The sequence below is a fragment of the Biomphalaria glabrata genome, chromosome 6, assembly GCF_947242115.1.
Source record: "Biomphalaria glabrata chromosome 6, xgBioGlab47.1, whole genome shotgun sequence".
Classification (NCBI taxonomy): domain Eukaryota; kingdom Metazoa; phylum Mollusca; class Gastropoda; family Planorbidae; genus Biomphalaria; species Biomphalaria glabrata.
In genome coordinates this window covers 54,398,217-54,411,556 of record NC_074716.1, presented here as the reverse complement: position 1 = coordinate 54,411,556, position 13,340 = coordinate 54,398,217, and the positions used below count along the sequence as shown (strand labels likewise).

The 13,340-nt window shown below is 34.8% G+C and overlaps 2 long non-coding RNA genes across 2 annotated transcripts; one reads left to right on the top strand and one right to left on the bottom strand.

The window, feature by feature from the left end:
• Nucleotides 1-2,206: 2,206 nt before the first annotated feature.
• On the bottom strand, nt 2,207-5,711 carry LOC129926769 (uncharacterized). Its single transcript, XR_008778506.1, has 2 exons — nt 4,743-5,711; nt 2,207-3,776 (listed from the first exon to the last, which is right to left on the bottom strand). It is a non-coding gene; the product is annotated as an uncharacterized LOC129926769 (long non-coding RNA).
• Nucleotides 2,227-5,828, top strand: LOC129926775 (uncharacterized). The gene is made up of 2 exons (XR_008778513.1): nt 2,227-2,587; nt 5,709-5,828. It is a non-coding gene; the product is annotated as an uncharacterized LOC129926775 (long non-coding RNA).
• Nucleotides 5,829-13,340: the final 7,512 nt, after the last annotated feature.

Below are 13,340 nucleotides of genomic sequence, written 5' to 3'. Positions count from 1 at the left end.
TCGTTTTTCACATGACGCCATAGATAAGCAGATGGTAAGAAACGGTGGAAGGCTTTGTTCAATGATTTAAAGATATTCTTGAAAGCCTTAGTGGCATATGAAACATGCAAATGTCCACTTTTATTTTCTTTAAGAATAACTTTTGTTGCCTTTATATCCGTTCTCAGTCATTGTATTTCTGATCGAATGTCGCCTTTTGAAAAATCATCATATAGTCATACGCGAATATTTTGAAACTAACATCTACAATACTTTGTTGGTTGTTGAACTATAGAATTTTTTGATTGGATTGCTCCATATTTATCTGCTACATCAATGATTGCTTCCAGTAAGAGTTGAAGCTCAGAAAAAAAAATGGTCAGTGCACATAAGAATGAACCCCTTTTTATCCTCTTAAATCGGCGGTTCTCAACCTTTTTTGCTCGGCGACCCCTTTTTACAATTCCTCACTACGCCGCGACCCCCCCCCCCCCCCAACAGTAAATCTGATTTTCATTGCCAAAACTTTATGTTTAATCATGAAACAATTTGTAATTATATTCTCTTTATAATATCTCTTTAAGATATGCATTTATTTATCTTACTATTTCTAATTCCTATTATTCACATTGCATACACATGTGACGTTTTTCTGTATTTAGACATGATAATGAACAGACTGTTATGCAAATAATGTATTATTGCAAATTGAAGAAGAAAATGCAACACAGACAAATTGGACAAGACTACAAACACTTGATCCAGATGTCTGTAATAGAGAAATTTTTCGCTGCATCTATATTAATGAGTTCAATAAACTATTTGTTTCCTAAACATTTTCACTTTTGACTTTCATTGGAGTTCTGGCATGTGCAAATGGGATGTTAAGTAATTTGGAAAGTTTGATGAAATTTTGTCCGCAAAGCATTAGCAAATGGCATCACTGATAATTCGACACAAATAACTTCGCTACAATTGACATACAAACTGATGGGGCAGGCAGAGGAAACATTGGTGAATGTCTTACGAGAGTGTCCAAATGCTGCGAGGAGACAACTGAAGGGTCACTTGAACTACATGGAGGCTATGAGACACTACGTTCAACAACAGAGTTTCTTACCAGCACTATGGGAGGCCCACAACAGAGTTTCTTACCAGAGCACAACGAGAGGCCCATGCTTTTCTGCCCTACTACCATTAGAAGTTCATCCAAGGTTCATGTTCTCCAATACGTTACGTATTCTATACAAAGTTTACGTATTAAAATTAAAATTTATGGATGCACTGTTCAACCTTTTTCAAAACGTACACATTTTGGTTCACATATTACAGATTTAACAACTTAGTATTTCAATTAGACACCCTATATGAACTTTATAAGTGGCGAACCTTGAAAAAAGATAATGAAAAAGGGCAGACCAAGGCTATACCCCCTGAGGTAGACGGAGAAGGGTTCGAACTAGTAAAAAGCAAAAAATGTATGGACAGTGGGAGGGGTACCCTTTCCCCTCCAAAAAAAGGCGAAAGTAGCACAGGGTCTAACACACACAAAAAAATGAAAACTGCCGGACACGCTAGATCGGAGCCTAGCTCTCCAAACAAAACAAACAGGAAAAGAACTCTTTCTCTGTCCTCTACCTCAGATGACCAGGGGGAAGGCACTGTGGTGAGAAGGGAAAGGGGGAGAACGGGAGAGGAAGTGGAAGATTTGGAAGATATCCCCAACTCTCCTGCACCTCTAGTAATCGACGAGGGGGAGGACCCTGACACACCGCCAAACACATAAACATTTTTAAATAGTAGGCACACACACACACACAACGCAAAAACCCACCAACACACAATCATGGCTGACATTACAATTCTTTCATTTAACATTCGAAGTCTGAAAAATTAACTAAAATACACAGTTCACTCAACTAAAACACGCAAACCGGACTTTTTTTTTCTCTTACAGGTATCCAATATCACTTCAATTTTCTCCAAAACACACATACATCTTAGTTACAAACAAACCCACTTAAATATAAAATCATGGAGGACATCACGGTTTTGTCTCTAAACATTCATGGACTCACAAACAAACAATAATATGTAGTATATTTATCAAGAAAGTATAAACCAGACTTTATTTTTTTACAAGAGACAAATTTAGGTACAGAACACAAAGCACACACATACACAACAGACATGGGTTTTAAGGAAGGGTGTTTTAGTTATGGTAGCGGATGCAGGGGGGTAGCCATTTTTCAGGTATCAGATAGGTTTAAAATAGTCCATAAGTATAGTGACAACAAAGGGAGAGTAGTCATCATTAAAGTAGAAACAAGAAATGAAACAATTACACTGGCTAACATTTATGCACCAACAAAAAGAACAGAGAAACGGGAATTTTTTGAATATTTGAGTGAAAAATTACACGACACATATAGAGGGGATAGTTTGATTTTAGGAGGGGATTTTAATTACATCACGTCCACACTAGACAAGCAGTACACAACAACGGTAAATCTTCCTTCACAGATGAACACTACTATTAATAATTTCTTGAAAGACATTGAGTGTGAATTTAAGTTACAGGATGCATACAGGAGTGTGAATCCCACAGGTCAGGACACTACTTCGGTGAATAAAGCTCATCCCGTAACTTCCAGACTAGATAGAATTTACGTACCAACCGAGTATCATATAAGTAAGGTAGCTCATCTAGAAGAGTCTCTGGAATATTCAGACCATAAGGCAATAATAGTTACGATAAGTACGAAAATTAAAAAAAAGACAAGGAAAACTAGTCATTGGAAATTTAATGATTCTCTTCTAGAAATACCTCTTTTTATAGAATTAATCTCAAACACACTCAATTCTTGCTTACAAGATACAAACAATCCAAACTTTAACCTAACAACAACATGGACACTAGTAAAAAAACTCAATAAAACAACAATGTCAGGTCATATCAACACTAGTACAAACACGTAGAAAACAAGAACTAGAGAAACTGAAGCACACACTATTACACGCTGAGGACGAAATAGATAGAACTCAAGCCTCATTAAAGTTGGAAGAATTAAATAACTACATCTACAAAGGAGCTGAAGTTAGATGCAGGAACTATTTAAGTCAAGAAGGCCCAAACAAACTTTTCTTGTCGATCGAACAAAATGTTCAGTCTAGTAAATGCATAACAAGTGTTCTTGATATACATGGCTCAAAAGTTGAAGACGAAGACAAAATTAAAGATGTTTTCATAAGTCATTTTAAAAATATCTACCAGTTGGAACCTATAAACAAGGAGGCTCAAGAATGTTTTCTAAAATATTGTAAACAGTTGAAGCAGACCGATGAAGAACTTTTGGAGACCCCATTAACTCTAGACGAACTCCAAACTGCACTAGACTCGACACAAAACAACAAATCTCCCGGACCGGACGGTCTGACATTTGAATTCTATAAGACATTTTTTCCCATAATAAGTCCTCTATTACTGCGACTGTATAGTGACGCTGTTAAAACAGGACAACTTCCAAAAAATTTCAACGAAGCATATATTACACTATTAGCCAAAAAAACAACAGATAACAGTTCTCCAAGTGACTACAGGCCCATCTCACTACTCAATACAGACTATAAACAACTGACAAAAATGATTTTTAAACGACTTAAACCCTTCACTCCCCAACTCGTAGGACAAGACCAATACTGCACCCACCCCGACAGGAGTATTGATGGAATGACACATTTCATTCGAGATTTTATCATGTACAGTCATGAAAAAAACTCTAGCGTTGCCTTGTTATCTGTAGACCAAGAGAAAGCATTTGATAGAGTCAGCCATAATTACCTCTTTAAAATATTAGAAAAATGTAAAATCAGCCCTTTTTTAATAAAATGCATTAAACTAATTTACACCAATGCCAGCAGTAGACTAATAATCAACCATTCTTTAAGCCAATCCTTTCCAATTCAAAGATCTGTTAGACAAGGCTGTCCTTTATCCCCCTTTTTATACATCCTTTGTCTAGAACCTTTTCTAGAATCTATTAGGTCAGATCCATCTATCAAAGGAACAAAAATCCCGGGACCCATCCCAGTAGTTAAAGTTAAGGCTTATGCCGATGACACAACATTTTTTCCCTCCTCTGAAAATGATATTAATAACATAGTTGAAAAGTTTACAATTTTTGGCCATGCCAGTGGTTCTAAAATTAACATAAATAAATCCTCAATAATGGGTGTAGGGAGGTGGACATTTAAGGAAAAATATTCTTTTAAACTTGTAAATAAAATCAAAATATGTGGTATAGAATACAATAGTAATCCCTTTTTCTTCTGTGAAGATCAGTGGAAAAATATTATTATTAAGGCATCCAATTTAGTTAACAGGTACAAGCACACAGGTTCTACTATTTTTGGTAGAGCCATCCTTATAAACAATTTGGTCATCCCAAAGATAGTCTATTTAGCCAATATTATAGAACCTCCTACAAAATACATATTTCAATTAAATAACATAATTAGAAGTTTCATCTTCAAAAACACACTTAGAAACATCAAACATACTACAATTATTCAAAACAAAGAGGATGGGGGGATCAATTTACAAGACATCAAAACTAAAATATGTGCACTCAGATTAAAATTCATAGGTCAAGTAGTTAAGAATCCAAATGATTTTCCTTTTACAATATATTATTATGGTTTGAGATTAAGCAATTTAATTCCAATACAAAACAACATTCCACACTATTTTGGCACAAACTTACATCCTTTTTATAGATCCATCTCAAGAACTCTTTCAGGCAATGAACCTTCAATACACAATAAATATAAAGAAATATACACAACATTAAAAAAACAGTTACAAGAAAATTTAGCTATTAGGATTAAATGGGGAAAAGATTTAAATATAACAGATTTTAAAGACACTTTTACTAACCTTCATAACAAACACATTGCAACAAAAGCTAAAGAAATATCTTACAGACTTATCTTTGGGATGACTCCATTTTCAAAGAAAAAACCTGGTGTAAAATATTGTAAATTTTGTCAATCTGTTAATGGTGACAATGAAAAGCATTTATATTTAGAATGTTCTTTATTTAGTAATGTTAGAAATACTGTAAGAGATTCATTAGAAGGAAATTGTGAAACCTATGTGAATATTAATTTATCTATTCTCTTAAACAAGTTGCCTAAAGCTAAACACAAGATGATACATAATTTTAACTTAATAATTTTATCAGAATACAGAAACTTAGTATGGAACAGTAGACTTAAAGCTGTGTATCATAATGTCAATTTTAACCCTAATGATTTGGATAAAATATATAGAAATATAGTTGATTTTAAAATTAAACACTATAAAGGCTAACCCCAAATGTAATTTTATATTGATCCATTGTATGTACATATGTTATATATTAAATCAAGGAATTTTTTATTTTTTTTTTATTTATTTATTTTTTTTTTTTATTTTTTTTTTCTCAAGGATTCCTTTATTTTCTTCCAATGAATTGGAAGGTTCCATTTTTATCATAAATTATCAATTCACAAAGTCTGTTTAAACAATGAAGAAAATAAGTTTTGAATGTAATGGGTGTGTGTGTTTGTATAAGTAATAACTATTAAAAATTTGCATGTGTATGTATTTAATACATCATTTATTTGCTTTAAAATTATAATTACTAAAAATTACCTAAAACTATTTATTAATTTCTTTTTTCAACAAGAGAGACAATTAGGACTGGAAGATGCAAGGTGGAAATTTCTTTTGGTTACATCCCTTTGACCAAATTAATAAATTTTCAAGACAACCCAAACAGGACAGGATTTCATGAAAATGGAGCAAATGGACTACTAAATTGTTAAAAAAAACAAAAACACTATCACAATAAATAATAATAAAAATAAATAATGAATTTAATCTTAAAATGAGTTATATTCCAAAATGAAATAATTTTGTAAGCTCTTCATACACATACTTACTTTGAGCTCTGTACTTTATAGAAACCAAATTGTTTCATAATATGTACATTTTTGTAACTCTAGCAGACCCCAGAGAATTCCTAAGGATATAGGATGGAGGTCCTTTGTCTTAGGTTCTTAAGGGAAAAATTGTTGCAAAAATAATAGAAATAAAAATAAATTTTTAATAACTCATAAGTCACTAAAAAAAAAAAAATAATAATAATTAAAAAAAAAAAAAAAAAAAGTGGCGAACCTTAAATTCACTTATATCTTATTATTATTGACGATTAATAATGACTCATGACCTTACGTACGGCATACCAGAGCTTTACAACACGAACAGGCTTATGCATTAAGCGCATTTACTTAAACTGTTGAAATTTGTTCTGCTGCGACAATTAAAATGTTTGAAATGAATTCTGATTCTGCTGTCTGCTACATCTATCTTCGAATAACAGTAAAAAATAGTAATTTCCGTTGTTACAAAAACATGTATGTGTCAAGTTTTACATTTTAGATTAGGCCATACTTTCGATGGTCTTAAACGACCCCTGACAAATTGTCAATCGACCCCCAAGGGGGTGGCGACCCACAGGTTGAGAACCCCTGTCTTAAATAGTGATATGGTAAGGTTTTCCAAAAAAAGGCCCCTGGTTAAGTTCCACGGTTCCGGTTCTACTTGCGCTGATATGTTGATCTGTTGGTGCTGGCTTCTGTCTTCAGGTCAGGAACAAAGTGACAAATGTCAATACTAAGACAAGCTGGTGGTGCTGTTTCAAGAGAGATAAAAAAAAATGGCTAAGACCAACTCTCTCTTTAAAGAATAAAATAAGCAACCTCACAGGTTGAATAGACGATCACGCAGTGTGGTAGTAGGGCATACCATCACTCGTGTGTAGATCTAGTAGATTCCAAGCTCAGCAACACTGCAACAGTCAATAACACAACAAGGTGACTCTAACGGTCAGCTTGTAAATATTGTTACGTTCTTCTCTCTCTCTCTCCTAATCAGGCGTTCTGTAAAACACTACTAAACACACAACACATCAACACAAGAACCTGACAACAAGAGCTCCAAATAATCTGGTACTTTAATAATGGTCAACTAAATAGATATAGCCAATACTAGACAATTGGCAACACAATCAACAGCTACTAATGGTGCACTGTACATCACCGTACTAAACTATACTGCCTCTATCTCTTCCTGGACTCGTACATAACACTTGAGGACTCCGCCAGGACCGACTTCATGGTCGACTCACAATCCCGGTCTCCTCCGTGTCCTGTCTTGAACTGCACTGCCTTACACACTCTGTCTCTGGTTTGCGCAGGCCTATGATCAGATGACCATAACACTCTAAATCACAAGCACAAATGTTGACCAGATCAAGTAGACACAATGAATAAACAAATGTTAATCCAGTAATCCTACAGTAATCCTCCAGTAGTGTACTTATCCAGATCAGTGGCGTAGCAAGGTACTCGTGGGCCCGGGTTCAAGAATATGTTGATGGGCCCCACCCCCCAAATGAAAGGATCATTTAAGATCATGGTTAAGTACTAGTCAGCACACTGAGCATAATGCGCCCGTGGGTGCTTTTGTTGAAACAATAACTGAAGGCTATTGTACTGTCCACTCATATTGGAAAACCATCATGGCCTTGGTATCGTCAGTAATTTAAAGAAAGATTGAGATATTTTATTACTTTAGAGTATTTGTTCAGTCAAACCTGAAGACTTCTGGTTCGGACAAATATGAAAACCTTAAAATGACTCTCTGATTACAATTTCTTTGGGTAGTTCGTCATTGGAGTTCACAAAACATTTTCAGAAAATGCAATTTTAATAAATTTGTAATTCTCTTTGAGGGCTGTAATCATGATATCAAATTGGATCTCCTTTAGTATTTCTTTTTTAAATTGCATTGCCCAACAGGTCTATTATATCTTTGAATCTGTGAGTCGAGGTAAAGGCTTATGTTTTTGATTTCTTAAGAATTTATTTATTGCTTAGATATTGTCGTTGTTACTTGTGTCACCAAAAACGACACTCTTCGCGATGACCACTAAATGAAAGGTTGTTGCATGCTTAAGTTAAAACTAACATTCACTATGCGATTAATTACTTTCAGCCAGTAATTATCAACTTCTTCAATGTGTTCTTTGTTTGCATCATCCACCGTTCTCAGTCTTTCATGTTGTCTGTATGTTTGGCAAGCTTGTTGCTGAAGTTAAGTCATTATTAGGCCTATCCTTTTTTTTTGACGATACGGTTGAAAAACAAACAACATTGATGCTGTGTCAGGATATAAACCCGAGACCATCCGAACGACTGTCCAGTGCACATACTAGACGACAAGGCAGCCATTCAAGTGAAAGACACTATTCCATGATAAATGTAATTATCGCTCTATCTAAAAAAAAAGTTTTGTTATAAGCCTCCTCCCTAATTGGTAATTAGCTAAAATGTCAACAGCTTTAACGTTTTCGTAAGTAACAGAATATGATATCTCTTTTGTATGTTTTTTTAATATCTAATTGTAAGTCTAGGCCTATATATAGATTTCTGATAATAGAAAAATGAAAACAAAAAGGATGCTTACGTTAAAAAAAAGCACAAAAAAGGTAAAACTATCAACGGTTTAATTAACATAGAGGGGAAAAAAAGAAATAATGGGAGTATAGGACCCAACGGTCACCACCAACGCACCGTCACCTACAATAAACCTGATGAAGAGAGTTCCTTACAATGACTGTAATGTTTTGAAGTTAATATGATGTTTGATACGACGTTTAGGATATTTTAAAGGGAAACTCCAATGGTTTTGACAATTTTTTATATAATATGTGTTTTGATTTACAGATAATGAATATATGTTTCTTTTTTTTTCTCTTTGCAATAATTTAGTATTTGATGTTTTTCCAACGTAATTTTCCTGCGCATCCAAAACAGACTTTCACCGGGTTTCTATGTGACGTCACAAATGTGTTTTAATCTATTGACTTATTGTATAACAGGAGACCATACAGCAAAGTTTACATTCTCGTTAAAGAAATATATCTTGGTCTATGCAGTTAGATATTGGATCTTGTAAGCAAAGAAAAAATGCGTATTAAAAGTAGATTTACATGCTTGACTAACCACGGCAGTATGTATTTTCTCGCCAGACCACTAAAAAAAACAACAAGCACTTTCGCTTGCTTGTCTTCTCATGACCGACTACACGTAGTCTCGACTAGCCTTACACTGACCAGTTTGTTCGAATCAGTCAGACACACGATCTAGTTACTTCTTGGGACAGAGAGAGGCCTAGATGAAAATGTTACTCTTTTTCTCGAGTTGATTATCCTAATGCTTCTAGATCTATCTATACATGTATATATATATAACCCTATCATAGCTCTGGACTAGGTCGTCACTAAGCCTAACAGCTACTGTAAGAATGAAGCGATACGATTGGTCAAATCTAGTTTCTCTTTCAGTATTGTTGAGGGAAGTGACGTATGAACTAGCTTAAATCAAAATCTCATTGAACCCCGTTTTTTTTTTTAGGTGTCAAGAATTTACTGACTAATTTATGAAATATAAATGTTTCTAAGTATTTAAAAAAAAGGTAAAATGTTTACTATTACAACTTTTTACGCAGAATTTAAATATGTCAATAACTCAAATTTGAAAAACCATCGGAGTTTCCATTTAAGGAAACTTTTAAATTTTGAACCAGTTGTTACAAAATTACAGTGTAGGACACGCCACAGTTGATCATTAGTCATGGGACCAAGTGATATGAAACCCCTACGCGCCATGCAGTGCCGTATTTAGAGCTGAAAAAGCCTTAACCTATTTGAGATATGGGACCCCATATAAGTCTAAATATTGTATGTAACTGCTAAATATTTCTTGGAGGCCCTAAGCTAAAGCTTATGTTGCATAGAGGTAAATCCGACCCTGGCCCATGGTTGTTACACCATCGGGTATGGGCCCCTAAATGGTCGTGGGCCCGGGTTCATTGAACCCCTTCGCGCCATGGATGCTACGCCACTGATCCAGATGTAGATCTAGATCTAGCAAACTACGAAGATGACGACCTAGCCTGTAGTCAGAGAAGAGTCTCCATTCCTGTTGATGTGTGGATAAATGTAGATGTTTTATGCGAGTTAGAACTAGACACAATCAACAGAACAGTTAAGAGATAGATTCAATAACTCCAGCTGATAACTTCAACAATTTAATGAATAAAAAGGGCCCACCAAGACGACCGAACAACAGTCCAGACCGCATACCGCACTAACAGACTAGACATATATTGCATATATCAGAAATATTATCGTTCGCGAAGATGTGACCACTGCCTTCACTATGACGTCCACCTATTGATAACTTATTGTACTAAATAACACATAATAAGAGAAGATGCTAGTTTATTTTCTATTTTCTCTTATTATTTATATAAAATAAAATCTGGTTTGATATATACAGCTCCTCTTTCGCGGTTGAAGATGAACACAATGGACTTCATTCACCAATCGTAAACAAACAACATTTAGCCACGTAATAATATTGATAAAACACATCACGTGACAGCCTTTATGGATTACGTATTTTGCATAGAAGAGATAGAGAATCACGTGGCTATATGTTGTTTGTTTACGATTGGTGAATGAGGTCCATTCGCATTTCCTGTTTGAATGTCGCCTTTTGAAAAATCAGCATATAGGCCTACGCCAATATTTTGAGTAGAGCTGAACCATAGGTTCTTGAAACTCTAGGCCAGCAAAAGCGAGCAAGAGCTCCCTCTCACCGGCCTGATTGAACCAAGTGTTCTGTCTGGCTGAGGGTCTTGTGTCAATTTTGACGCTGTCATTTCCAGTGACAGTGTCGCTGCGGACTCGCGGACTAGAGTCTCGGTCGGAGGCCGCGTACACAGGGAACCTCTGCCATTTTCCAATTAACACGAAGATGGCTACAAAGTCCATTGTCACTTTATTTTAAAAAATTCAAAATATACCTCAAGAAAAGAAACATTGTTTTAAACAAAACAAAAGACAATTTAACTTTGGTTAACAGTCTAATGCTGTTTGGAAGAAGAAAAAAATGAACCAAAAAAAAAAACAGAGCTTGAAGCTGAGATGGACCCTCCTTCCCACCACTGTAAGTGGCATCAAGTGACAACGTCGTAACTACAAAATGTGGGTTGATATAGTCCACACCACACTGCAATTATTATGATAGCATTTTATTCCCGCTGTAATGTAGAGTACAATTGTGGTCTGTTTGAAATGGGGTCAGTGGGTGAGAGGAGAATGACCCGCTGGGTCAGACGTGTCAGTTCATGAGTTCCGTCTGCACGTCTCTGATTCTGTGTGCAGCAGGCGTGTCGAGATTGAGATAATGCGTGTCAAATTTGCCGCCTTCAAATTAAGGGGACATAAATATAAGTAGTATAGGAACAAGGACAGCGTGAGAACAGTTATTATTATTATTATAAGACTAAGTAGTTTCAAATTTTATTCTTGCATACAAGCTGCTTACAATCCATTTTGTATCAAAGACTAAACACTGAGGAGTCTTACCAAATTTAAGCATATAATAGGAAGGAATACATTCAAGAACAAAATCAGCTATTATTAGCAGGATGTAGTTGCCAGACTTGTAAATTTTTGGATTTGAGTGGGTGCCATTCCCATGATTTCCATTTATGTTTTACAGGCGGCGATACCGATAATTATTCTTACCAATATTTCAAAATATTATAGGAAGGATCACAGCAGGGACCCTTTTGTAGTGAACACCAGTAATGTCCAAACATTTTTAGAACGTGGGTAAAAAAAAAAAATAATTACCGACTCATGGATCAATCCCCCCCCCCCTCCAAAAAAAAAAAGTAGAAGTCGAATCCAAGGTTAGCGAGCTTCAGCAGACTCATTCACTGTGGGTCAATGTTTCATTGGGTTGGATAGAATGGCAAAGTGGGCCGGAAAAAGCCCCCGGCCCCTATGCTGGAAATCGCTGGCCCACACAATATGACATTGCGTCAATTCATTACACTTAGATCGGAACCACCTATACGAACATCACAAGTCTATAATGACATTGTGTGCAGTAATAGCACTTAGGTCGAGACAAAGTACACCACAATGTGATAGCATGTCAACTCATCACACTTAGGTCAGGACCTTCACGTACGCCACTAAATTTATACAATAAATGTGAACAGTTATCACATCAAAATTTTATTTTAACATTAACACTATGATTGAATTTGTTTAATTTAAAAATATTTAGAAGCAAATTTATATAGCAGCTCTTTTTGCCTTTCTTAAACATTCATCCATAGAAAATACTTCTTAGAATATGTTTTATTAAAGTTAGGTGACATTTCCTATCAAAATAACTTGCAACTTTTAACTGATAGAAATCGACAAATAATGTGTTGGTCAGATGAAATGCACGTGTGATTATAGAAATACATTGTATAGCATTAATGAGACAGACATTGCTTAAGCCAAAACCTAAGCTAAAAAGAGTTGCTAAAGCCAAAATTTTAATTATCTATAATCTAAATAAAAAGTTAGGTTATAATCTAAATAGTACGAGTTGCTAAAATCAAAATTTAAATAAAAGATTTGCTAAAGACCTAATCATAGACTTATATATTATATCTAGACTGGAAACCGGAAACTAATTCTTATCTCTGATTGATCGATTCATAAATTCATATATATATATGGACTATTAATCATATAGGGCTAGGGTTAATCCTATAACTATATATTCAAGCTAATATTTGAAACAAAGCCATTTTCTGTTAGTTTCCATTGAGATAATGTTTCAAAAATGCTAGCTTGAAATAGTTCATTGTCTATTGATTTTAATCATCTATGTTCATTACCTAGATCTTTCTATATTATTTATCCAAAAATTGTAAAATAATAATTATGACACGAGAGTGCTCTTATTTTTAATGTTCAATTGCTAGATCTAAATATAAAAATTAAATTATATGTATATAATAAATAATGAAACTAAAGTGAAAACGTGAGAATTTGAACACAAACAAAAAAAAAAGAGAACAAAAGGAAAAAAAAAAGAAACATGCAGAAGAGAACATAAAAATCGGGGTAAGGTTATTAGAGATACATGGGCATTAAAAGTTTACTTCTATATTAGACTATATTGTGGTGTTGTATGTGCAATGATTGCTTGAAACTTTTGATGCAGCAAAAACTGTTGTGAATGCCTGAGAGTTTCACTTACCTTACGGCTAATTGGACTGCTCTTTCCAATCTTACAGTGGCAGACGTCAATTGCAGAACGATTAAGGAGATTAAGCATCATAGTGCGTGCGTGTGTGTGCGTGCGTGCATTATGTGTGTACGTGTGTGTCCAGG